Raw genomic sequence first — 26,020 nt, forward strand, 5'->3', positions numbered from 1 at the left:
CCGCTATAGGTAAAAAAACGCCGCAAAATACATGTTTTGCTGTAGTGATAGTTTATTTATTAATGAAAACAGAACTCTGAGAGAACAATAATTAGGACAGCTAAGCCATAATCTTTGAGATTTACCATTGACTGAAACTGATTCTCTTAACTGATTGCGGATTGTTTAATTTGCACACATTTATAAAAAAAAAATATTTCTTTCACACTATCATTTCGTTTCTGAACAATGTAGAAAATGGGAGCTTCATCTATGTTGATACTGTGATTAAAATATAACATCTTATTAAAGAATTCTATCATACTCATTAAATGCCAAATATCGTATTTAACTATTTGCTGCTTTGCTTAAACAACTGGTTAATGAAAGACATTGCTAACAAATATAATATTTAAGATAATACTGGTGGGGCTTCGAATCTGGCAGAACAGCTGTTTCTTGATATTAAGAGATATAGTTGACGGAGGAAGAAAAACAGAATTCAATAAGAAAACAATGGTTAGTAATGACGATGTTAAGAAGGAGAAACATGGATCTATACGCTCCATTTTCATGCATGCGGATGGTGTAGATATGTGGTTGGTGGTTGCTGGCTTCATTGGAGCTGTTGCTGATGGCAGTGCTCCACTTCTGATGATATATTTGTCTGGCCGTATGTTTAACAATGTCGGCGGCGTTGGTTCAGCTTCATCACTTGATTTTCTCACCCATAACGTTAATAAGGTACGTTATTACTCGCAAGCTATGATTAATATTACTCAGACGTATGCTCAACTCAGTTTTTTAGATTTTGCCATACATTTGAATGATAATGCTCATACCCAATACAGAATTCATATAACTTATCAGATCCATTGGGCTTGTTTCCATGGCCGACAGGTTTCTCTATATATTATTTTGATTGCCTGTGGTGGTGCGCTGGGTGTTTCCTAAGTGAGTTTGAAGCAAATGCTTATTCTGCTAGTTAATTGCTTCTGTTAAAGGGAATAGCAAATATACTAATTACTCCTACTTTTGCTCTATGATTTCAAATTTTTTTAGAAGGATATTGTTGGACAAGGACAAGTGAAAGGCAGGCCTCACGAATGAGAACAAGGTATTTGGAAGCTGTCCTAAGGCAAGATGTTGGCTACTTTGACTTGAATGTAACGAGCACAGCTGAAGTAGTCACAAGTGTTTCCAATGACAGTCTCATAATTCAAGATGTTATCAGTGAGAAGGTTGCAAATGTTTCTCAAAATATTCATCCAAGTCATTTTGCTTTGCAGAAACTACTACCTTAATTCAAGTTGTTATTCGACTGACTTGTTCATCTTGTATCAGGTTCCAAGCTTAATAACAATTTGTGCTACATTTATTGGAAGCTACATAATACCTTTTCTCCTACTATGGAGATTAGCCCTTTTCTCATACTTCTGGATGCACCTTCTTTGATAAATGGAAGAATTTTACTGAGTCTTGCAAGGAAGATTAGGGTAGAGAATAATAAAGCCAGTACAGTAGCAGAGCAGGCAATATCTTCCATAAGAACAGTTTATGCCTTCGTCGGTGAAAACAAAACCACAACTGAGTTCTCTGCAGCTCTACAAGGATCCTTAAAGTTGGGGCTGAAGCAAGGGATGGCTAAAGGATTAGCCATTGGAAGCAATGGCATTACTTTTTCTGTTTGGGCTTTCATTATTTACTACGGTTATGTACCATGGAGCTAACGGTGGAAATATATTCATAATGGGCAGTTGTACTGTTGTGGGAGGACAGTAAGAGTTCTGAGCTTTTAATCCTTCACCAAGATGCAAGCTATCTTAGATAGTGGCAAAAGAATATCATTTTTCCATATCATGCATAGTTTTTTCCTTTCTCATTCTGAATTTTAGTGTCATTTTTCCTTGTATTAAACAGAGAAATTAGTATTGGCTTATCCAACCTGAAGCCCTTATTTGAAGTATGTGCGGCAGAAGAACGTATAAATGAAATGATTAAAAGAGTCCCAAAGATTGATTTAGATAATTTGGTAGGGGAAACATTGGATAACATTTTGGGTGAATTAGAATTCAAACAGGTTGAGTTTGCATATCCTTCAATGCCTGAGAGCATAATTTTCAAGAGTTTTTGTCTCAAAATTCTTGCAGGAAAGACTGGCTTTGGTGGGTAGTAGTGGATCAGGAAAATCCACAGTAATTTCACTGTTGCAAAGGTTTTATGACACTCTTGGAGGTGACATACTTCTTGATGGGGTTTCAATTAAAAAATTGCAGCTCAAGTGATTAAGGTCACAAATGGGGTTGGTAAGTCAAGAGCCTACACTGTTTACAACAACCATTAAAGAGAACATACTTTTTGGCAATGAAGAAGATGGAATGGAAGAGGTTATTGAAGCTGCTAAAGCTTCCAATGCCCATAATTTCATATCCCATTTTCCTCAAGGATATGACACCCATGTTTGTTTACTTATCTTTAATTTTACCAAGTCAGTGTAAACAGGTTTATTTTTTTTACAGGTCACTTTACTAAACAAGCATAACATCCAGAAAAAGAAAATGATAGTCTATATAGTCTATAGCATGAAAAAAAATCTTCAATATAAGGAAAAAATGTACAAAATTATGTTTTATATTCAACAGATTGGTGAAAAAGGGGTTCAAATGTCTGGTGTACAGAAACAAAGAATTGCCATAGTAAGAGCTTTGATAGAAGCACCCAAAATCCTCCACCTTGATGAGGCAACAAGTGCATTAGATTCTGAATCCGAACGTATTGTGCAAGAAGCTCTTGACAAGGCCTCTATTGGACGTACCACAATCATTGTTGCCCACCGTCTTTCTGCTATTAGACATGCAGATTTAATTGTTGTTGTCCAAAATGGGCAGGTCCTGGAGATCGGATCATATAATGAGTTAATTGTTAAAAGTTCAAAGTTTGGCAACCAACTTTGAAAAAATGGTTTTCAAAGTTTAGTAAATGTTTCTTTGAAAATAGTTTTCAAAGTTTGGTAAATGTTTCTTTGAAAATTGTTTTTCAAAGTTTGGTAGATGTTTGTTGAAAAATTATAATGGGATAATTATAATTAGTCAATGGACTTTAGGGTATTTATAAGATTAGTCCTTAAGCTTCAACTATAAATACCCTAACCTATTTAGCTTCAAAATCATCTCAAAATCCCAAATCATTTCTTTCTCCCATTACTAGAGAGCTTTCTACTGAGTAATGAGTGTTTTGTAAACACCTGTAAATTTTCTCTCTTAGTAAAAGATCTGCAGTAGTCCGGAGACGTAAGCAAAATTGCCTGAACTCCGTTATCAATTTCAGGTATTATTTTTCCGCTTTTATTTCGCATTTTCACTAATCTGGTTATATGGAAATTACTCGTTCTCATTTATTTCCCAACAACTGGTATCAGAGCTTTTGGTTGTGAATTTTGTCAATTTTTACGAGGTACTATTCATTACTATTTACGTGAATAGTAAATTTTTTGAATAGTAAAAATTTTGTTGGTGATACGAGTTTGTCAACGAATGTGTTATAATACACGGTGGTTCGCAAAAATTGTCAGAAACGATCCAAAGAAGCCATATTCGAGTGGGAACGATGGCTGCAGACGAAGGGAATGTGAAAATTGAGAACTTCGATGGTGCGGACTTTGGCTTTTGGAAGATACAGATTGAAGATTTTCTGTACAAAAAAAATCTATATCAACATTTCTCAGGAAAACAACCAGAGGGCTTGAAGAATGAGACTGAGCTCTTCTTGACAGACAAGCCCTCAGAGTTATCCGATTGACTTTATCCCGCAATGTTGCTTTCAACATAGAAAAGGAAAAGACCAAGGCAAGTCTTATGGCGTCTCTCTCCAGTATGTATGAGAAACCATTAACCTCAAACAAAGTTCATTTGATAAGGCAATTATTCAATTTGCAGATGGCAGAAGGGGCATCAATGGCTTAACACCTAAATGAACTCAATACAATCACAACGCAGTTGAGTTCCGTGGAAATTGAATTCGATAATGAAGTTCAAGCTTTAATTCTCTTATCATCTCTACCAGACAGTTGGAATACTACTGTTACAGTAGTAAGCACCTCGTCGGAAAACAGTAAATTAAAATTCGATGATGTTCGGGATCTGGTATTGAGCGAAGAAATTCGATGGAGAGAATCGGGTGAAGCATCAACCTCATCAGCCTTGCACACCGAGTCTAGAGGGAGAACTTCATAAAGAAATTCAAATCGTGGCAGATCGAAATCCATAAGAGGCAAATCAAGAACAGGAAAGAAAGATTTTACATGTTATAATTGTGGCAAGAATGGTCACTTTAAAAGAGATTGTCGAGCACTGAAGAAAGATATCGGTGTACAGGAATCTACCAACATGACAAAGGAGACAGGTGATGCCATAATTCTAAGCGTCAACAGTCCGATTGAATCATGGATCTTGGATTCAGGAGCATCTTTCTACTCTACCACATGCCAAGAAATCATGGAGAACTATGTCAGTGGTGATTTTGGGAGGGTTCGTCTAGCTGATGATGAAACCTTGAAGATCGTCGGAAAAGGAGACATCCGATTAAAGTTTCCAACCCAGACCACCTGGACTCTGAAGGGAGTGAGACATATTCCTGGCCTTAAAAGAAATTTGATTTATGTATGACAGCTTGATGGAGAAGGATATAGAACAACCTTTTCAGGCTGTGATTGGAAGATTACCAAAGGAGCACTCGTCATTGCTCGTGGTAAGAAGATTGGTACTCTCTATGTAACATTAAATTTAGTGAATATCATTGTTGCAGCAGTGCTGATAGAAAATCAAACCTATGGCACCAAAGGCTTGGTCATATGAGCGAGAAAGGGAGGAAAACACTTTTATCAAAAGGGAAGCTGTCGGATCTAAAGAGTATAGATGTCGGACTATGCGAGGATTGCATCTTTGGCAAACAAAAGAAAGTCAGTTTTGCAAAGATTGGCAAGACACCCAAGGCAGAAAAGTTAGAGTTGGTTCATACTGATGTATGGGGACCATCTTCAGTTCCATCTCTTGCAGGCTCACTATATTATGTCACCTTCATCGATGATTCTACAAGGAATGTGTGGGTTTATTTTCTGAAGAAGAAATCAGAAGTCTTTGATACATTTAGAAAATGGAAGGCCATGATGGAAAATGAATCTGGTTTGAAAGTCAAGCGGTTGAGGTCTGATAATGGAGGAGAGTACAGAAATAGAAGATTCAGAGATTTCTGCGCAAACAATGGGATCAAGATGGAGACAACAGTTCCCATGACATCGCAGCAGAATGGCGTAGCAGAGCGCATGAACAGAACTCTGAATGAACGTGCCAGAAGTATGAGAATACATGTCAGCTTGCCCAAAATACAATCACTGAAGCTATCAACACTACAGCTTACCTGATCAACCGTGGGCCCTCAGTTCCCTTGGATGGTAGAATACCAGAGGAATTTTGGAGCAAGAAATAAATAAACGTTTCACACTTAAGAGTGTTTGGTTGTATTTCTTATGTATATATAAACTCTGCTGAAAGAAGTAAGTTGATGCCAAGTCCAACAAATGTGTCTTTGTTGGTTATGGTGGTGATGAGTTCGGTTACCGGTTTTGGGACTACGAAAATCGGAAGATCATCAAAAGCAGAGATGTCATTTTCAATGAGAATATGATGTACAAAGACAGGTCAACCATAGAATCAAGTAGCTCCAATACCGAAGCTGAACAAAGGAATTTGTTGAGTTTGAGGAAATTTCTGGAAATGATGTTCAGATCAGTCCTAAAGCAGTTCAAGAAGAACCAGACACACCAAAACTGAGACGCTCCTCCAGAATTCCTAAACCAACCCAACGGTATTCTCCTTCTTTACACTACTTGTTGCTGACTGACAATGGTGAACCAGAGTGCTATGATGAAGCAATGCAAATGGAGGATTCAGTTAAGTGTTCTATGAAAGATGAGATGGACTCGCTTATATCAAATTAGACGTAGGAATTAGCTGAATTACTACCATACAAGAAAGCGCTCCAAACAAGTGGATTTACAGGATCAAAGAAGAGCATGATGGGGGCATAACACTACAAAGCAAGATTGGTTGTCAAAGGTTTTCAGCAAAAAGAATGTATTAACTACAATGAAATTTTCTCTCCAACGTGAAACTGTCTACAATCAGACTGGTGTTGAAAGTTGTAGCTGCAGAAAATCTACATCTTGAGCAGTTAGATGTAAAGACAGCTTTCCTTTATGGTGATTTGGAGGAAGAAGTCTAAATGAGATAGCCAAAGGCTTCATAGAAGCAAGCAAGAAAAATCTGGTATGCAGGTTGAAGAAGAGTTTGTATGGTTTAAAACAAGCTTCTAGATAGTGGTACAAGAAGTTCGATAGCTTCATGAGTAGCAGTGGTTTTACCAGATGCAAAGCAGATCATTATTGCTACATCAAGAGGTTCGGCAATAGCTTCATTATTTTATTGTTGTACGTTGATGACATGCTCGTTGCAGGTTCAGACATGCAAAAGATTATAAACTTGAAGCAAAAATTGTCGAAGCAGTTTGCTATGAAGGATCTGGGCGCTGCAAAGCAGATTCTTGGGATGAGGATAAAGAGAGACACAAAGTCAGAGACTTTGATGTTATCACAGGCTGAGTACATCAACAAAGTACTCTCCAGTTTCAACATACAAGATGTTAAACCAGTAAGTACTCTCCAGAAGAACGTGCATACATGGTGAAGGTATCGTATGCCTCAGCAATTGGAAGTCTGATGTATACCATGGTTTATACCAGACCAGATATTGCTCATGCAGTGGGAGTTGTTAGCAGGTACATGAATAATCCAGGCAAGTACGCTGGGAAGCAGTCAAATGGATCCTCATAAATCTACGGGTACCACAAACAAATCACTTTGTTTCAAAGGTGAAGATACGATACTAACAGGCTATGTAGATGCTAACTAAGCCAGAAATGTCGACATTAGAAGAAGCACTACAGGGTATATCTATACTCTGGGAGGAACTGCAGTGAATTGGGTTTCTCAACTACAGAAGATAGTTGCTCTCTCCACAACTGAAGCAGAATATGTCGTTGTTACGGAAGCCAGCAAGGAGATGGTTTAGCTCCAAAGTTTCTTGGAAGAGTTAGGCAAGAAACAAGAAAACAATATCTTGTATTGCGACAGTCAAAGTGCTATACATCTAGCAAAGAATCCTTCTTTTCATTCCAGGACGAAGCACATACAATTGAGATATAATTTTATCCGGTCTCTTCTGGAAGATGGGATTTTGAAACTTGAAAAGATTAGTAGAGCTCAAAATCCGGCAGACATGTTGACAAAGATGGTGACTAAGGACAAACTGAAGTTGTGTTCAACTTCAGTTGGCATGCTAGAGTAACAAAACTAGAAAAGCTTCTGCATTGATCGAGGTATGAAGATAGATTAAAATCAGTCTTCAAGTGGAGATTATTAAAAGTTCAAAGTTTGACAACCAACTTTGAAAAAATGGTTTTCAAAGTTTGGTAAATATTTCTTTGAAAATGGTTTTCAAAGTTTGGTAAATGTTTCTTTGAAAATTGTTTTTCAAAGTTTGGTAGATGTTTGTTGAAAACTTATAATAGGATAATTATAATTAGTCACTGGACTTTAGGGTATTTATAAGATTAGTCCTTAAGCTTCAACTATAAATACCCTAACCCATTTAGCTTCAAAATCATCCCAAAATCCCAAATCATTTCTTTCTCCCATTACTAGAGAGATTTCTTGTGAGTAGTGAGTGTTTTGTAAACACCTGTAAATTTTCTCTCTTAGTAAAAGATCTGCAGCAGTCCGAAGACGTAATCAAAATTAGCTTAACTCCATTATCAATTTCGGGTATTATTTTTCCGCTTTTATTTCCCATTCTCAATAATCTGGTTATAGGGAAATTACTCGTTCTCGTTTATTTCCCACCATTAATGGTAAATGAAAATGGCATTTATCCCATACTAGTGCAACTTCAACAAATAAAACAAATGAAAGTCATGGAAGAATGTAATAAAAATTTATCAGTAAATGACTCGGCTCATATAACAAACATGGCAATCAATATTGCTAGTAGTCGTAGAGACTCCTCTCTAGCCAGCCGAACAAGTTCAAGCAATTCTGCAGCATCAAATCATGCTTTATTAGATGGAGAAATGAAAGTTTATATACCATCTTTCAGAAGATTGTTGGCCTTGAATTTAACGGAGTGAAAATAAGCTACCATAGGGTGCTTGAGTGCAATTTTATTTGGTGCTTGAGTGCAATTTTATTTGGTGTAGTTCAACCACTTTCAACTTTCACAATGAGGCCAATGGTATCAATGTTTTTTTCTCACAGATCATGGTGAAACTAAAGAAAGGCCAATGTTTATATGTTGGGTTTCCTTGGGTATTTTCTATTTTCACTGATAATCAATATTATTATGCATTATAATTTTTCTTACATGGGGGAGCACTTAACAAAGAGGATAAGAGAAAGGTTGCTTTCAAAGATAATGACTTTCGAAGTTGGGTGTTTAACCAAGATGAGAATTCCAGTGGCCCTGTTTGTGCTAGATTAGAAAAAGATGCAAGTGGGCTATGTTCTTCTTTCCATCTTTTTACTTTGTTTTTTATGATTATGTTAATTTTTCTGTTTAATCACGATTCCTATGTGGACCAGCTACATGATCCCTTACAATATATGGTTATTGGATGTTAAAACAAGCTGTATAACTGAAAAATTGTACATAAATAAAAACTCAATCCTAAGAATCATATAATTGATTTTATGATAAATTATAATATTCTTAATGGTGTTGAATGTTAGTCTTTAATTGGTGATAGAGTGTCTTTTCTTGTGCAAACCATCTCGGGTGTAACGTTAGCTTGTGTTGTAACACCCTTAACTCATATCCGACCCGAATACAAGTCTGAGGTGTCACATTGACCTTTCAAAACCTTGACTCTTATAGAAAATCCCGGGAATTTTTAAAACTTTCATTAAAATGAAATACTTTAATTTACATAAGACCATAAAATACAAAATCGATCAGAGTATTCATAATTAACATTTATTACATGCAAACACTCTATACATAACCAAGTACATACTTTGTCAATTACTTCTGATCTGATCTCTTAGTAGTATTGATGTCCGTGCTACTTTTATTTCCACTTTTCCTGATTCTTGGTACCTACGTGTAAATCATTTACACGCTAAGTCATAGACTTAGTGAGGCAATAAATGAATATGCAACAATAAACTTATGAATGTTCATACTTACAATTGGATCATGACATTTCAATATGCATGTATCTATCGCACGATAACATATAATGCACGTACGAAACTTACCTTCTTGTATCACTTTCACTGTAAATTGGTATTTCAATTGCATAGCCCATGTATATTATTGAGATTAGAGGTATGTGAGTGCATTGAGGTTGTGCACTAATGTGTCACCACAGCTCGTATCTATTCTCTCATGGGGCACCGAACCTTAGTTCAGTATTCGTCTCGTTGGACTCCTACATCCCGAAGGACTATTATACTCTCGACTCTTGGCATGCCAATTACACCTATAATTCTCATATCGTATACTATGGGCATTATTCTTATATTTCATATATTCATGTACTTATATCATTTCTCTTGTGATCATGTATCTCATATCACTTCATATCATGTTCTCATATCACAGGTCATATCACATATCATATCACATGAACATATATATATCTTATGCATGTATCACAATAATTATCATGTATGCATGTTCACAACTACTGTATTATAAAAATCAACATAGGGATTAGACTTATCATAAGTCTTATTCCATTATAATATACATATAGTATGCACTCACCTTAGTTTTGCTTTGATTCGGTTCTAATCCTTTGATCGTTCCGGAATAAGCTTACTTTTAGTATCTACATAATCGCACATGGATCTATATCAGTATTATAACTAATATACTCTAATGATTCACTCTTTAGACTAAGAGAAAAGTCAATTTCATCTTTTAATGAAGGTATGCATCGATGCACTACTGATGCATCGGTGCATAAAAGGTATTCGATGTAGTATTATTGCTGGGATGCATCGATGCACTCCTTATGCATCGATGCACCAATTGCATTCGATGTTTTTATTTTAAAAGAGTGCATCGATGCACTACCAATGCATGATGCACATTCATAAAATTTCTAGGTTTTAACCTTGATGCATCGATGCACCATGAATGTGCATCGGTGCACTCTGCCCAGAACCTCTTTTTGAACCCGAAAATCCATTCATTTTGGATTAAATCCTTCATGTTTAATCCCCTCTTTCACTCTTAACTCTAGTACACATCCTTAAACCAATTTATACTCATTTATTTCATCTTTAACCTTCAAATCCTATCCTTCATATGAAATTCAAGAATTACATCAATAATCCAACATGTTTGAATTCCACTTTTAACACTTCATATATCTTAACTAGATTGATGACAAGTCAAATTTAACTTTCAATTCTAGTTATGAACTCTATTCCAAGATTTCATTTAAGAACTTCAAATCTTAAATCTCTCCTAACTCAATCATCCTTTGATGTTAAGATAACTTAAGCTTTCCTTAAGCTTAGTCATTATCTAATAATCAAAACTCAATATTAAATTTAACAAGAAACTCAATAATCAGAAATCTTACCTTTGCTTTGGTTCACACGTACAAGGAAGAAAGAAGAAGAAGATAACTCTGGAAGGCTTTGGTGTTCTCTTCTTTTCATTCCACTTGTACTCATATATATCCTTATCCCTTCTTTAATTAATTTTCCTTGCAAATGGCTCTTTTGCCCTTCTATTCCTTCTTCCTTTCAATTCAATCCTACACAATCATTTACATATAAATCTTTATACTATTCATTCATTCTATTTTAATCACCAAAATCTGAAACTTTCCAATTTAGTCACTAACCTGGTATTGAGGATGTTACAACTCTCCCCCCTTAAGAAAATTTGTCCTCGAATTTTCATTATGCAAAGAGGTAGGGGTACTTAATCCTCATATCCTCTTCACGTTCCCATGTTGCTTCCTCTACTTTGTGATTCCTCCACAAGACCTTAACCAATGGAATAGTCTTGTTCCTTAGTTATTTAACTTCGTGAGCTAATATTTGAACATGTTCTTCCTCATAAGTTAAATCTGGTCGGACTTCAATTTCTTCAGGAGTCACAATGTGAGATGGATCAGATCTATATTTCCTAAGCATTGAGACATGAAAAACATTGTGTATCTTTTCCATTTTAGGTGGCAAAAATAACTGATATGCTACTGGATCCTACCCTCTTAGTAATCTCATAAGGTCCAATGAACCGAGGACTCAACTTTCCTTTACGTCCAAACCTCAATATTTTCTTCCACGGAGACACTTTCAAGAACACTTTATCTCCAACTTGAAATTCAATTTCTTTCTTTTTTAAATCAGCATACGATTTCTGTCTATCAGCTGCAGCTTTTAGATTATTTTGAATTACTTGAACTTTCTCTTCTGTATTCTGAATCAACTCAGGACCAATAACTTCTCGATCCTTAAGTTCATACCAGTTCAAGGGCGTACTACATCTTCTTCCGTATAGAGCTTCATAGGGAGCCATTTTGATGCTTGACTGATAACTATTGTTGTATGCAAATTCAGCAAGTGGTGAATACCTTTCCCACGATCCTTTGTATTCAATAACACAAGCTCTTAGCATATCCTCTAGAATTTGAATAGTTCGCTCAGATTGACCATCAGTTTGAGGATGAAACGTTGTACTGAAGTTTAACCGAGTTCCCAATGCTCTATGTAATGACTTCCAAAACTGTGATGTGAATCTAGGATCCCGATCAGAAACTATGGAAATAGGTACACCATGCAACCGTATAATCTCTCTAATATACAATTCAGCATACCTATCCATGGAGAAATCAGTTCGTACTGGAATAAAATGGGCTGACTTAGTTAATCTATCTACGATTACCCAGATTGAATCCTTTTTATTCAGAGTTAAAGGCAAACCCATCACAAACTCCATCGTTATGTTTTCCCATTTCCATTGAGGAATTGAAATTGGTTGTAACAATCCTGACGGAACTTGATGTTCAGCTTTGACTTGTTGACAAGTCAAACACTTTGATACAAATTTCGAAATGTCTTTCTTCATTCCCGGCCACCAATATCGACTCTTAAGATCCATATACATTTTGTTCCCTCCCGGATGCATTGTCAATGGACTACAATGAGCTTCCGTTAACAAATCATTCTTTAATTCATCATCATCCGGAATTACTAATCTTTCTTGATAATACAAGTTCTCATCAGACTTAATCTCATAATCCGTACCCTCTCCATTCTTTATATGTTGTATCATCTTTAAACACTTTTCATCTTTAACTTACAATTCTTTAATTCGATTTAACCAAACGAGCTTGACTGTCAATTCTGCACAAATTGCACCATCTTCTCTTAACTATAATCTAGCATCAAGAGTTCGCAAAGCTGCAAACGTCTTTCAACTCAAGGCATCAGCTACCACATTTGCCTTTCCAGGATGGAAATCAATCGCCACATCATAATCCTTGAGAAATTCCACCCATATTCTTTATCTTAAATTCAACTCTTTCTGAGTCATCAAGTATTTTAAGCTCTTATGATCCGTATACAAGTAGCACTTTTCACCATACAAGTAGTGACGCCAGATCTTTAAAGTAAACACTACTGCCGCCATCTCTAGGTCGTGTGTTGGATAATTTTTCTCGTGCAGTTTTAGTTGTCTGGAAGTATAGGCTACCACTTTGCCTTCTTGCATTAATACGCATCCCAAACCACTATGAGACGCATCACTATACACTATAAAGTTCTTTCCAGACTCGGGTTGAACTAACATTGGAGCTTCTGTAAGAATCTTCTTTAACTTTTCAAAACTCTCTTGACATTCTTGAGTCCAAACAAATTTTACTTCCTTTTTCAACAGTTTAGTCATGGGTAATGCTATAATCGAAAAGTTTTTAACAAACCTTCGATAATAACCAGCTAACCCCAGAAAACTTCTAACTTCCGATACATTCTTTGGAACTTTTCACTCTAGAATAGCTTTAATCTTTTGGGGATCCACTCGAACTCCTTCTGCAGAAATTACATGTCCAATGAATGCCACATCATTCAACCAGAATTCACATTTAGAGAATTTAGCATAAAACTTCTTGTCTCGTAAAATCTGTAAAACAATCTGTAAGTATGAACTATGCTCTTCTTCTGACTTTGATTATATTAAAATATAATCAATAAACACCACAGCAAACTGAACCAAATACGGTTGGAAAATTATGATCATTAAATCCGTAAAAGCAGCTGGTGCATTCGTAACTCCAAACGGCATCACGATAAATTCATAATGACCATATCTTGTTCTAAATGCGTTTTGAAATATCTTTTTCTTGAATCTTTAATTGATGATAACCCGAACGTAGATCAATTTTTGAGAACACTGAAGCTTCCTTTAATTGATCAAATAAATCGTCGATTCGGGGAAGTGGATACTTGTTCTTGATGGTCACTTTATTAAGTTGTCTATAATTGATACAAAGACTCATTGATCCATCTTTCTTCTTAACAAATAGAACTGGAGCTCCCCAAGGTGATACACTTGGTCTAATAAACCCTTTGTCCAATAACTCCTTTAATTGAATCTTTAATTCTTGTAATTCCTTTGGAGCCATTCTGTATGGTGCCATTGCAATGGGCGTTGTTCCTGGTATTATCTCAATCTGGAATTCTACCTCTCTGTCAGGAGGTAAACCTGGCAACTCTGCAGGAAATACATCAAGAAACTCTCTGACTATAGGAATCTCTTCAATCCCTATCTCCTTGGTTCTAATATCTAGTACATTAGCAATAAACCCTTGACATCCCTGTAGCAGTAACTTCTTTGCAGTCATCACTGAAATCACACTTGCTAATGGATTCCATCTTTCACTAAATACAATAACTTATATTCCTTCAGAACTTCTCAATGTCACTCTTTTCAATCTACAATCGACATCAGCGTAATAATGATATAACCAATCTATTCCCAGTATCACTTCGAATTCGTCAAAAGGTAATTCCATCAGATTAGCAGGAAATTCAATTCCCTGAATCCGTATGGGACACCCTCGGCTCACCATATTTACCTGAGCACTGTGCCCTAGTGGATTCGTCACTATTACTTCATTACTAGTAGTTTCTAAAGGAATGTTCAATTCTCTTACTAACGTACTAGTAATATATGAATATGTAGATCCCGGATCAATCAATACAATAACACCTTTGTCAAACAATAGAAAGGTACCTGTTATAATATCTGGGTCATCATAATCCTCATTGGTCTTGAGGTTGTACACTCGAGCAGTAGAGTGTATCTCCTGTTGAGCAGAGGACTCTGACTGACTTCTTCCTCTGCCTCTACCTCTTTCCTTCTGGGCTACAGAAACAGACCTCTCTGGCTGTACAGATTCACTGGTTGACATTGGACAATCTCGAACGAAATGTCTGGCGTCTCCACATCTAAAGCAGACTCTAGAAATCATTCGACATACCCCTAAATGATTCTTTCCACAATGCGGGCATTGTCTGGCTTGACTCTGATTAGTTCTCCCAGCTCCAGATTCCACTGACTGAGTTTGTCTACCTCTCATTTGATTTGATCCTCTAGCGGAGGATGCCACTGATTCTGATCTAACCTGGGGTCGAAAACCAGCATCTTTGCCCCTTTTTGATGGTGCGGAATTCGAAGAAACACCCGTTCTTTTGACTGTCTGAGCTCTTGAATTTTCAAACCTCTTGTTCTGAGCTCTTTCCAGAGCCTTGGCACGGTTAACTACTTCTTGAAATGATGATAAATTCAAGACAATCAACATTTCCTTTAACAGAGGATGTAAACCCTCTACGAACCACTCACAAGCATCCTTTTCAGTAGAACTAGCTCGGCAGCAAAGCGGCTCAATTTATTGAATTCACACTCATACTCATATACAGTGTGATTCCATTGCTTCAAATTCATGAACTCTTGCTTCATTTGACGAACAAATTCATCTCCAATGTACTTATGCTTGAATTCTTCTAAAAATAATGACCAAATTACTTGGGCATTAGATATCCTAAATGTAACATTGGTCCACCAGATCCTTGTTTGTCCTCTCAACAAGGAAATTACTCCATCCAGCTTCTCAGCATCGGAACAATAAAGTCTCGTAAGCATGACTTTCATGTCATTAAGCCAAAGGTCCGCAGTAACAGGACCTTCATTGGCTTCCCCTTTAAACTCTGGAGCTCCTAATCCCTTCAACTCTTTCGCAACATTCATTTTTGGAGTTGAAGTAACATGAGGTTGGAAACGCGTCAATATCGCGTCTAACGTTCTAAAGAATATATCTTGATCATTGACAGGCATTCCAGAGGATGTATGTTCTTCACTCTGCCTAGCCAGGGCAGGTGAATTACTGCTTTCAGCGGGTTATCATCTCCCGCTTCATTTCTAGATCTACTTTGTCCGGACATCTATAAAAATACAACCATATAGTTCTATTAGCAAAACAACATACTTACTATTCCATCAGATCAGAAGTTTTCACTATTTTGTTGGCATGTATACTTATAAGATACTCTAAACTTCGGTTTTGCCGAGAATCGACTAAACCGTGGCTCTGATACCATTAAATGTAACACCCTTAACTCATATCCGACCCGAATACAAGTCTGAGGTGTCACATTGACTTTTCAAAACCTTGACTCTTATAGAAAATCCCGGGAATTTTTAAAACTTTCATTAAAACGAAATACTTTAATTTACATAAGACCATAAAATACAAAATCGATCAGAGTATTCATAATTAACACTTATTACATGCCAACACTCTATACATAACTAAGTACATACTTTGTCAATTATTTCTGATCTGATCTCTTAGTAGTATTGTTGTCTGTGCTACTTCTATTTCCACTTTTCCTGATTCTTGGTACCTACGTGTAAATCATTTATACGCTAAGTCATAGACTTAGTGAGACAATAAAAGAATATGCAACAATAAACTTATGAATGTTCATACTTACAATTGGATCATGACATTTCAATATGCATGTATCTATCACACGATAACATATAATGCACATACGAAACTTACCTTCTTGTATCACTTTCACTGTAAATTGGTATTTCAATTGCATAGCCCATGTATATTATTGAGATTAGAGGTATATGAGTGCATTGAGGTTGTGCACTAATGATGTCACCACAGCTCGTATCTATTCCCTCATGGGGCACCGAACCTTAGTTCAGTATTCGTCCCGTAGGACTCCTACATCCCGAAGGACTACGTCCCGAAGGACTACATCCCGAAAGACTATTATACCCTCGACTCTTGGCATGCCAATTACACCTATAATTCTCATATCGTATACTATGGGCATTATTCTTATATTTCATATGTTCATGTACTCATATCATTTCTCTTGTGATCATGTATCTCATATCACTTCATATCATGTTCTCATATCACAGGTCATATCACATATCATATCACATGAACATATATATATCTTATGCATGTATCACAATAATTATCATGTATGCATGTTCACAACTACTGTATTATAAAAATCAACATAGGGATTAGACTTATCACAAGTCTTATTCCATTATAATATACATATAGTATGCACTCACCTTAGCTTTGCTTTGATTCGATTCTAATCCTTTGATCGTTCCGGAATAAGCTTACTTTTAGTATCTACATAATCGCACATGGATCTATATCAGTATTATAACTAATATACTCTAATGATTCACTCATTAGACTAAGAGAAAAGTCAATTTCATCTTTTAATGAAGGTATGCATCGATGCACTACTGATGCATCGGTGCATAAAAAGTATTCGATGTAGTATTATTGCTGGGATGCATCGATGCACTCCTTATGCATCGATGCACCAATTGCATTCGATGTTTTTATTTTAAAAGAGTGCATCGATGCACTACCAATGCATCGATGCACATTCATAACATTTTTGGGTTTTAACCTTGATGCATCGATGCACCATGAATGTGCATCGGTGCACTCTGCCCAGAACCTCTTTTTGAACCCGAAAATCCATTCATTTTGGATTAAATCCTTCATGTTTAATCCCCTCTTTCACTCTTAACTCTAGTACACATCCTTAAACCAATTTATACTCATTTATTTCATCTTTAACCTTCAAATCTTATCCTTCATATGAAATTCAAGAATTACATCAATAATCCAACATGTTTGAATTCCACTTTTAACACTTCATATATCTTAACTAGATTGATGACAAGTCAAATTTAACTTTCAATTCTAGTTATGAACTCTATTCCAAGATTTCATTTAAGAACTTCAAATCTTAAATCTCTCCTAACTCAATCATCCTTTGATGTTAAGATAACTTAAGCTTTCCTTAAGCTTAGTTATCATCTAATAATCAAAACCCAATATTAAATTTAACAAGAAACTCAATAATCAGAAATCTTACCTTTGTTTTGGTTCACACGTACAAGGAAGAAAGAAGAAGAAGATAACTCTGGAAGGCTTTGGGGTTCTCTTCTTTTCATTCCACTTGTACTAATATATATCCTTATCCCTTCTTTAATTAATTTTCCTTGCAAATGGCTCTTTTTCCCTTCCATTTCTTCTTCCTTTCAATTCAATCCTACACAATCATTTACATATAAATCTTTATACTATTCATTCATTCTATTTTAATCACCAAAATCTGAAACTTTCCAATTTAGTCACGAACCCGGTATTGAGGATGTTACATGTGCTCTGGGCCTATTCATTGCATGGAGACTTGTCATTGTCATGATAGTAGTCTTACCCCTCATCATTCTCTCCTTATTAGCTAGAATGGTCTTACTAAAAAGAATGTCCCAAAAAGCAATCAAAGCACAACAAGAGAGCAGCAGGCTTGCTACTGAGGTAATTTCCAACCACTGAACCATTACCGCCTTCTCATATGAAGTCGAATCTTGAAAATACTACAGAAGTCCCAAGAGAGTCAACGAAAATATAATGTTAGACAATCTTTGTTTGTTAGTCTTGGACTTGGGTTGTCTCAATTTCTTTTGTCAAGCATTGTAGCCTTTGAATTCTTGTATGGCGGGAAACTCTTATCTCAGGGACATATATCCTCCAAAGCCTTCCTTGAAACATACCTCACTTTATCAAGCAATGGTTTTTTTCATTGCTAAAGCTGCAAGCATGACATCAGACTTGACCAAGAGTGTTGAGGTTGTTGGATCTTTGTTTGCTATATCAGACCTCTACTGTAAAACCCCAACCCGTATCCGACCGGATATGAATCCGAGGTGTCACATTGACTAGTCAAATCATGTACTTTTAAAAAACCATAGGAAATTTAAAACTTTATTTCTATAAAGTTAATATTTTACATAAACAAGTGCAAAATATTATCAAACTCCATCAGAGCGTACATTCATAATAACTTGGTTTACATGCCAACATACTAATTTACATAACATAACATACTTTACAAAATATTTCTGATATGAACTTTAAGTGGAGATATGTTTCTCTGTTGATCCAAAGCATGATCTTCTGACTTATCCACACCTATGTGTAAGACACTTACACGTTAAGTCATAGACTTAGTGAAACATGTAAATACATAAAGTAAACTAACAAATGCATGTACATATCATATAATATAAAGTAAACTTACATACATATTTAAACCTTTATAAACATGCTTATCATTATTTATTTTATTATTATTGATTCTTTCCTATCATATGAGTATATACTTGACTTAAACATATTATATAATCTTTAAATCAACTCAATGCATGAACCATTACTATGATCATATCATCCACAAACACATAGCATCTCATATCACAAACACACATATGCACTTATTATCATTGTTATCATATGAACATAAACTTATCACTTATACATGTCATATATCACATATACCATTTCACAAGGAACACACATTTATTATAGCAAGTTATTTATTATCTTTAAAGGCCATACACTCTTTTGAGAACTTAAGGTATGTGAATACATAGAGGTTGTGCACATATGTTAACATCACAGCTCGTATAAATCCCACTAGGGGCGCATAGAATTTGTCTCGTAGAACTACTATGTCTCGAAGGACCACATAGAACACATATATCCTGTAGGACCACGTAGAACACATATGTCCGTAGGACCATGTAGAACCCTCGACTCTTGGCATGCCAACTATACCTATGGCTCTCATAACACATGACATGGGAATTATTGTTATATCATTTCACATAGGCACATATTTTACTTTCACGTAGCATATTTCCATGTAATTCACATTCACGTATCACATAGCTTTTCACCTTTACTTGTATTCTTTTTCACTTAGCTCATAGTCATGATTCTTATCTCATAATATATATTCACACATATACATGTTCTCACACAATTTCTTCATTTAATTATAATATTTAACCTAGCTTTTTACACTAACATGTATCCACATCATTCATTTAACATATATAGCATATCATGTAACATTCTAATAGAAATGCATATGAGTCATATCACTTTCACGTATATTTTATCATATATCTTATCTCTTATGATCACATAGTTTATTATCACACATACATGTATTTACATAGTTCACATATAAAGATGCTTTCGACAATTATACATATGCATTTACTCATATAAAATACATCTAGCACCCTATCACTACATGTTTATGCTTCAGTACTCATATCATATAATATCGGAATTAGACTCATCGCAAGTCTTAATTCCTTAACATAATGTACACTTAATATCATGTACTCATCTGGTCTCAATGAACACTATCAAGCTCTTGTTCTTTCTTGTGAATCTTACTCTGACGACCTATCCGAGCTTTGCTTTCGATTGATATCTACACTAATACAAAATTTAATGAATGTCGATATTCGAATTACCCAGTGTACGATACATAAATAGCACTCGATGTTTTGAGGGTATCGATACACTCCTCAGTGTACTGATACACAAATGGCATTCGATGTTTTGAGGGTATCGATACACTCCTCAGTGTACCGATACACACTCATACAAATACACATGTTCAACTCATGAGGTATCAGTACCCTTAGGTACACACTCATACAAATACACATGTTTAACTCATGAGGTATCGATACCCTCCTAAGGGTACCGATACACTAGGCCCATAATGGCCATTTTCAACCCGAAAATTTAACACTTTGCCCACAAAATTTACTTGTTAAGCCCTTCTTATTCCTTAAAACTTATCTATACATAATTAAACCTTCTTATAACACTATAACACTTCATCATTCCTCATAACTAACCATAATTCTTGAATCAAAGAATTTCATCAAATTTTCCATGTGTTCTAAATTCATTTCTATCACCTCTAACTTCTTAATTATACCCTTGACAAGTCAAATTCTTCATTAGAACTTCAAAAATCTTTCTATATCAAAAGTTCATTTCTAAACTCTTAATAGAAATTCCTTTTTAATTCTATCTTCTTGGTGTTTTAAGCTTATATAAACTTTCCTTAAGCTTATATAACACCCAATTACTCCAACCCAACCTATAAATTCAAGAAATTAACCAATTAAAATCAACTTACCTTTGGGAGCTGGAGCCACGAGAGAAAGAAGAATAAAGAAATAAAATAAGCTTCTAGAGCTTTTCCTCCTCCCCCACGTGTTATCTCCCTAAATAGGGAGATAAAAATATCCTCTAAGTGAAATTACCATACTACCCTTATAATCCTTTCATATTTACCCTTTAATCCAATACTGAAATATTCCTATTTAAATCCTTAAACTTTTTATTTTCCTAAATTGATCCCCAAATTCAAAAATTCTCATTTTAGTCACTGACCCTAATTTCAAGATGTTACAAATCTTCTCCCTTTAAGAAAATTCGTCCTCGAATTTTCACTTCATAGTAAGATGTAGCTATCTTTTTCCTATATCCTTATACTCATATACATTTCTTATTCAAGACGCAATACATAAAACCTCAATGATTACTATTACTTATACCAAATCTTATTTTAGAACTATGCTCATACTATATACCACCTCAACACAACTTATTCACTTAGAAACCATATTCTATTAATTCTTAACAATTCATTACTTATTGCTTTAAATCAAATATTTCAATTATCCTACTAATTATACTTACCAAATACTATACTGATTCTCAACTCTATTAAAACCAACTACTTTACCATAATATTGAGATTTACCTGCAAGAATCTCTGGATCCTCAACATCTTCATCGATCCTTAAATTATAAACTTGTGTAGTTGGTTGCATCTCATGTGGAGTGAATGACTCGATCGATTTCTTCTACGACCTCTACCTCTATTTCTTTGAGATACATCAATAGATCTTTCTCTCTATACCGTCTCCTCAGTCATAAGTGGACAATCTTGAATAAAATATCCAACATCACCGTATCTAAAAAAGGCTCCTGAAATCACTCTACATACCCCTGTATAATTCTTTCCTCAATATGAACATTGCTTGACTTGACTGAGATTTGATCTTCTATCAGTAAAAACATCTAATTCCAACATATCCAGAGTTGGAGAATCTCATTCTCTATTTTTCTTTGATGGTAAGGAACTCAACGAAGCACTCATTCTTTTGGACTTCTAAACTTTCTGTTCTTTAAATCTTTCATTCTGAGCTCTCTCTAGAGCTTTAGCTCGATTAACCACTTCTTGAAATGATGAAAATTCAAGGCTATCAATAACTCTCTTAGTCTAGGGTGCAAACCCTCCACAAACCAGTCACACACATCCTTCTCAATTGGAATAAGTTCATCAGCAAAACGACTTAACTTATTAAACTCACATTCATATTCATACACTGTATAATTCCCTTGCTTCAAATTCAAAAATTCTTGTTTTATCTGTCTAATATATTGGTCCCCAATATACTTACGCTTAAATTCTTCCAAGAAGAATAACCAGGTCACTTGATCACTTCTTAATCTCATTGTGACATTTGTCCACCATATTATAGCTTGACCCCTTAACAGCAACCGGATCTTCCACAGCTTCACCTTTGAACTAAGGTGCTCCTAAATCTTTCAATTCTTTAGTTATATTCATTCGAGGAGCTGAGGGCGCAGAGGGTTGAAAACGTGACAAAACAACATTTAACGTCCCAAAAAATAACCCTTGATCTCTCACTGGTACTACTGTAAGTGTTCGCTCTTCACCATGCCTGGCCAGGGCAGGTGAATTACTACTACCCTCAGGTCTATTACTTCTCCTTTCACTACGAGGACTCTCACGATCAAACATCTATTACATAACCATATAACTTAATTAGAAGACAACATACTCATGACTCTATCAGATCATAAAATTTCACTTTATGTTGGCATATATACCTTTTCAAAATACTTTTAACTTTGGTTTAAGCCTAGAATCGGCTAAACCTTAACTCTGATACCATTAAATGTAACACCCCTAACCCGTATCTGACCCGGATACGAATTCAAGGTGTCACATTGACTAGTCAAATCATATACTTTTATAAAAACATAGGAAATTTAAAACTTCCTTTCTATAAAGTTAATATTTTACATAAACAAGTTCAAAATATTATCAAACTCCATTAGAGCGTACATTCATAATAACTTGGTTTACATGCCAACATACTAATTTACATAACAGAACATACTTTACAAAATATTTCTGATCTGAACTTTAAGTGGAGATATGCTGCTCTGCTGATCCGAAGCTTGATCTTCTGACCTATCTACACATACATGTAAGACACTTACACGCTAAGTCATAGACTTAGTGAGACATGTAAATACATAAAGTAAACGAACAAATGCATGTACATATCATATAATACACATCCGACTTACGTACATATTTAAACCCTTATAAACATGCTTATCATTGATTCTTTCCTATCATATGAGTATATACTTGACTTAAACATATTATATAATCTTTAAATCAACTCAATGCATGAACCATTACTATGATCATATCATCTACAAACACACATCATCTCATATCACAAACACACATATGCATTTATTATCATTGTTATCATATGAACCTAAACTTATCACTTATACATGTCATATATCACATATATCATTTCACGAGGAACATACATTTATTATAGCAAGTTATTTATTATCTTTAAAGCCCATACACTCTTTTGAGAACTTAAGGTATGTGAGTACACAGAGGTTGTGCACATATGTTGTCACCACAGCTCGTATAAATCCCACTAGGGGCACGTAGAATTTGTCTCGTAGGACCACTATGTCCCGAATGACCACATAAAACACATATGTCCTGTAGGACACGTAGAACACATATGTCCCGTAGGACCACGTAGAACCTTTGACTCTTGGCATGTCAACTATACCTATAACTGTCATAACACATAACATGGACATTATCTGTTATATCATTTCACATCTTCACATAGGCACATAATTTACTTTCACGTAACATATTTCCATGTAATTCACATTCACGTATCACATAGCTTTTCACCTTTAATTGTATTCTTTTTCACATGGCTCATAGCCATGATTCTTATCTCATAACATATACTCACACATATACATGTTCTCATATAATCCATTCATTTAATTATAACATTTAACCTAGCTTATTACACTAACATGTATTCACGTCACTCATTTAACATATATAACATATCATGTAACATTATAATAGAAATACATATGAGTCATATCACTTTCACATATATTTTTATCATATATCTTATCTCTTATGATCACATAGCCTATTATCACACATACATGCATTTACATAGTTCATATATAAAGATGCATTCGAAAATTATACATATCACTACATGTTTACATTTCAGTACTCATATCACATAATATCGGAATTAGACTCATCGTAAGTCTTAATTCCTTAACATAATGTACACTTAATATAATGTACTCATCTGGTCTCAATGAACACTATCAAGCTCTTGTTCTTTCTTGTGAATCTTACTCTGACGACCTATCCAAAATTTTGCTTTTGATTGATATCTACACGAATACGAAATTTAATGAATGTTGATATTTGAATTACCAAGCTAACTGGAAATTCACTTGCGTTTAGTCACTACATAAACAATCTAGAATTTATATAAATCTCATCTCAATTATATCGAATCATAATATTTTGATATACAAGAACTCTATATTTCATTTCATACTTGGGGGTATCGATACACTCCCCAGTATACTGATACACAAACAACACTCGATGTTTTGAGGGTACCGATACACTCCTCAGTGTACCGATACATAAATGGCATTTGATGTTTTAAGGGTATCGTACACTCCTCAGCGTACCGATACACACTCATACAAATACACATTTCAACTCATGATATATCGATACTCTCCTAAGGGTACCGATACACTATGCCCATAATGGCCATTTTCAACCCGAAAATTTAACACTTTGCCCTCAAATTTTACTTGTTAAGCCCTTCTTATGCCTTAAAACTTATCTATACATAATTAAACCTTCTTATAACACTATAACACTTCATCATTCCTCATAACTAACTATAATTCTTGAATCAAAGAATTTCATCAAATTTTCCATGTGTTCTAAATTCATTTCTATCACCTATAAATTCTTAATTATACCATTGACAAGTCAAATTCTTCATTAGAACTTCAAAAACCTTTCTATATCAAAAAGTTCATTTATAAACTCTTATTAGAAATTCCTTTATAATTCTATTTTCTTGGTGTTTTAAGCTTATATAAGTTTTCCTTAAGCTTATATAACACCCAATTACTTCAACCTATAAATTCAAGAAATTAACCAATTAAAATCAACTTACCTTTGGGAGCTGGAGCCAAAAGAGAAAGAAGAAGAAAGAAAGAAAATAAGCTTATGGAGCTTTTCCTCCCCCACGTGTTATCTCCCTAAATAGGGAGATAAAAATATCCTTTATGTGAAATTATCATACTACCCTTATAATCCTTTCATATTTACCCTTTCATTCAATACTGAAATATTCCTATTTAAATCCTTGAACTTTTTAATTTTCCTAAATTGATCCCCAAATTTCAAAAATTCTCATTTTAATCACTGACCCTAATTTCAGGATGTTACAGCTACACAAGAATTGAACCTGACGACTCTAACGGTTACATTGCTGAAGAAATTATAGGATATGTGGAAATTTGTGACATCGATTTTGCATATCCAGCCAGGCCTAATATGACCATTTTGAAGGACTTTTCAATCTCCATCGAAGCTGGGAAATCAACAACGTTGGTGGGATAAAGTGGATCTGGTAAATCAACAGTCATCAGTTTGATTGAGAGATTTTATGACCCTCTTAAAGGAGTAGCAAAGATTGACGGTCGAGATATAAGATTATAAAACTTAAGGTCATTGAGTTAACACATAGCACTCGTTAGCTAAGAACCAACACTATTTTCCGGTACGATCAAGGAAAATATTTTGTATGGAGCATCTGATAAAGTTAATAAATCTGAAATCATTGAAGCAGCCAAAGAAGCCAATGCACATGATTTCATTGATGGCCTAGCTGATGGCTATGATACCTGGTGTGGAGGCAGAGGTGTACAACTATCCGGGGGGCAGAAGCAACGTATCGCTATAGCCCGAGCCATGTTGAGGAATCTGACGATGTTATTGTTAGATGAAGCAACCAGTGCACTTGATGGTAAATCTGAGAAAGTGGTGCAAGAGGCATTGGAACGAGTGATGGCAGGGAGGACTAGTGTTATTGTGGCACATAGGCTAAGTACCATTCAAAATGTGATGCTATTTTTGTGTTAGAGAAAGGGAAGGTGATTGAGAATGGTAATCATTCATCCTTGTTAGCTAAGGGACCAACAGGTGCTTACTACTCTTTGGTTAATCTTCAAAGTTGAACACATGATTCTACTTGGTTCAATA

At 35.2% G+C, this 26,020-nt stretch overlaps 1 pseudogene; it reads left to right on the top strand.

The window, feature by feature from the left end:
- The first annotated feature begins 495 nt into the window (after positions 1 to 495).
- On the top strand, positions 496 to 26,020 carry LOC120147494 (annotated as a pseudogene).

Source organism: Hibiscus syriacus, unplaced genomic scaffold, assembly GCF_006381635.1.
Source record: "Hibiscus syriacus cultivar Baekdansim isolate YM2019G1 unplaced genomic scaffold, ASM638163v2 tig00110940_pilon, whole genome shotgun sequence".
Taxonomy (NCBI): Eukaryota; Viridiplantae; Streptophyta; class Magnoliopsida; order Malvales; family Malvaceae; genus Hibiscus; species Hibiscus syriacus.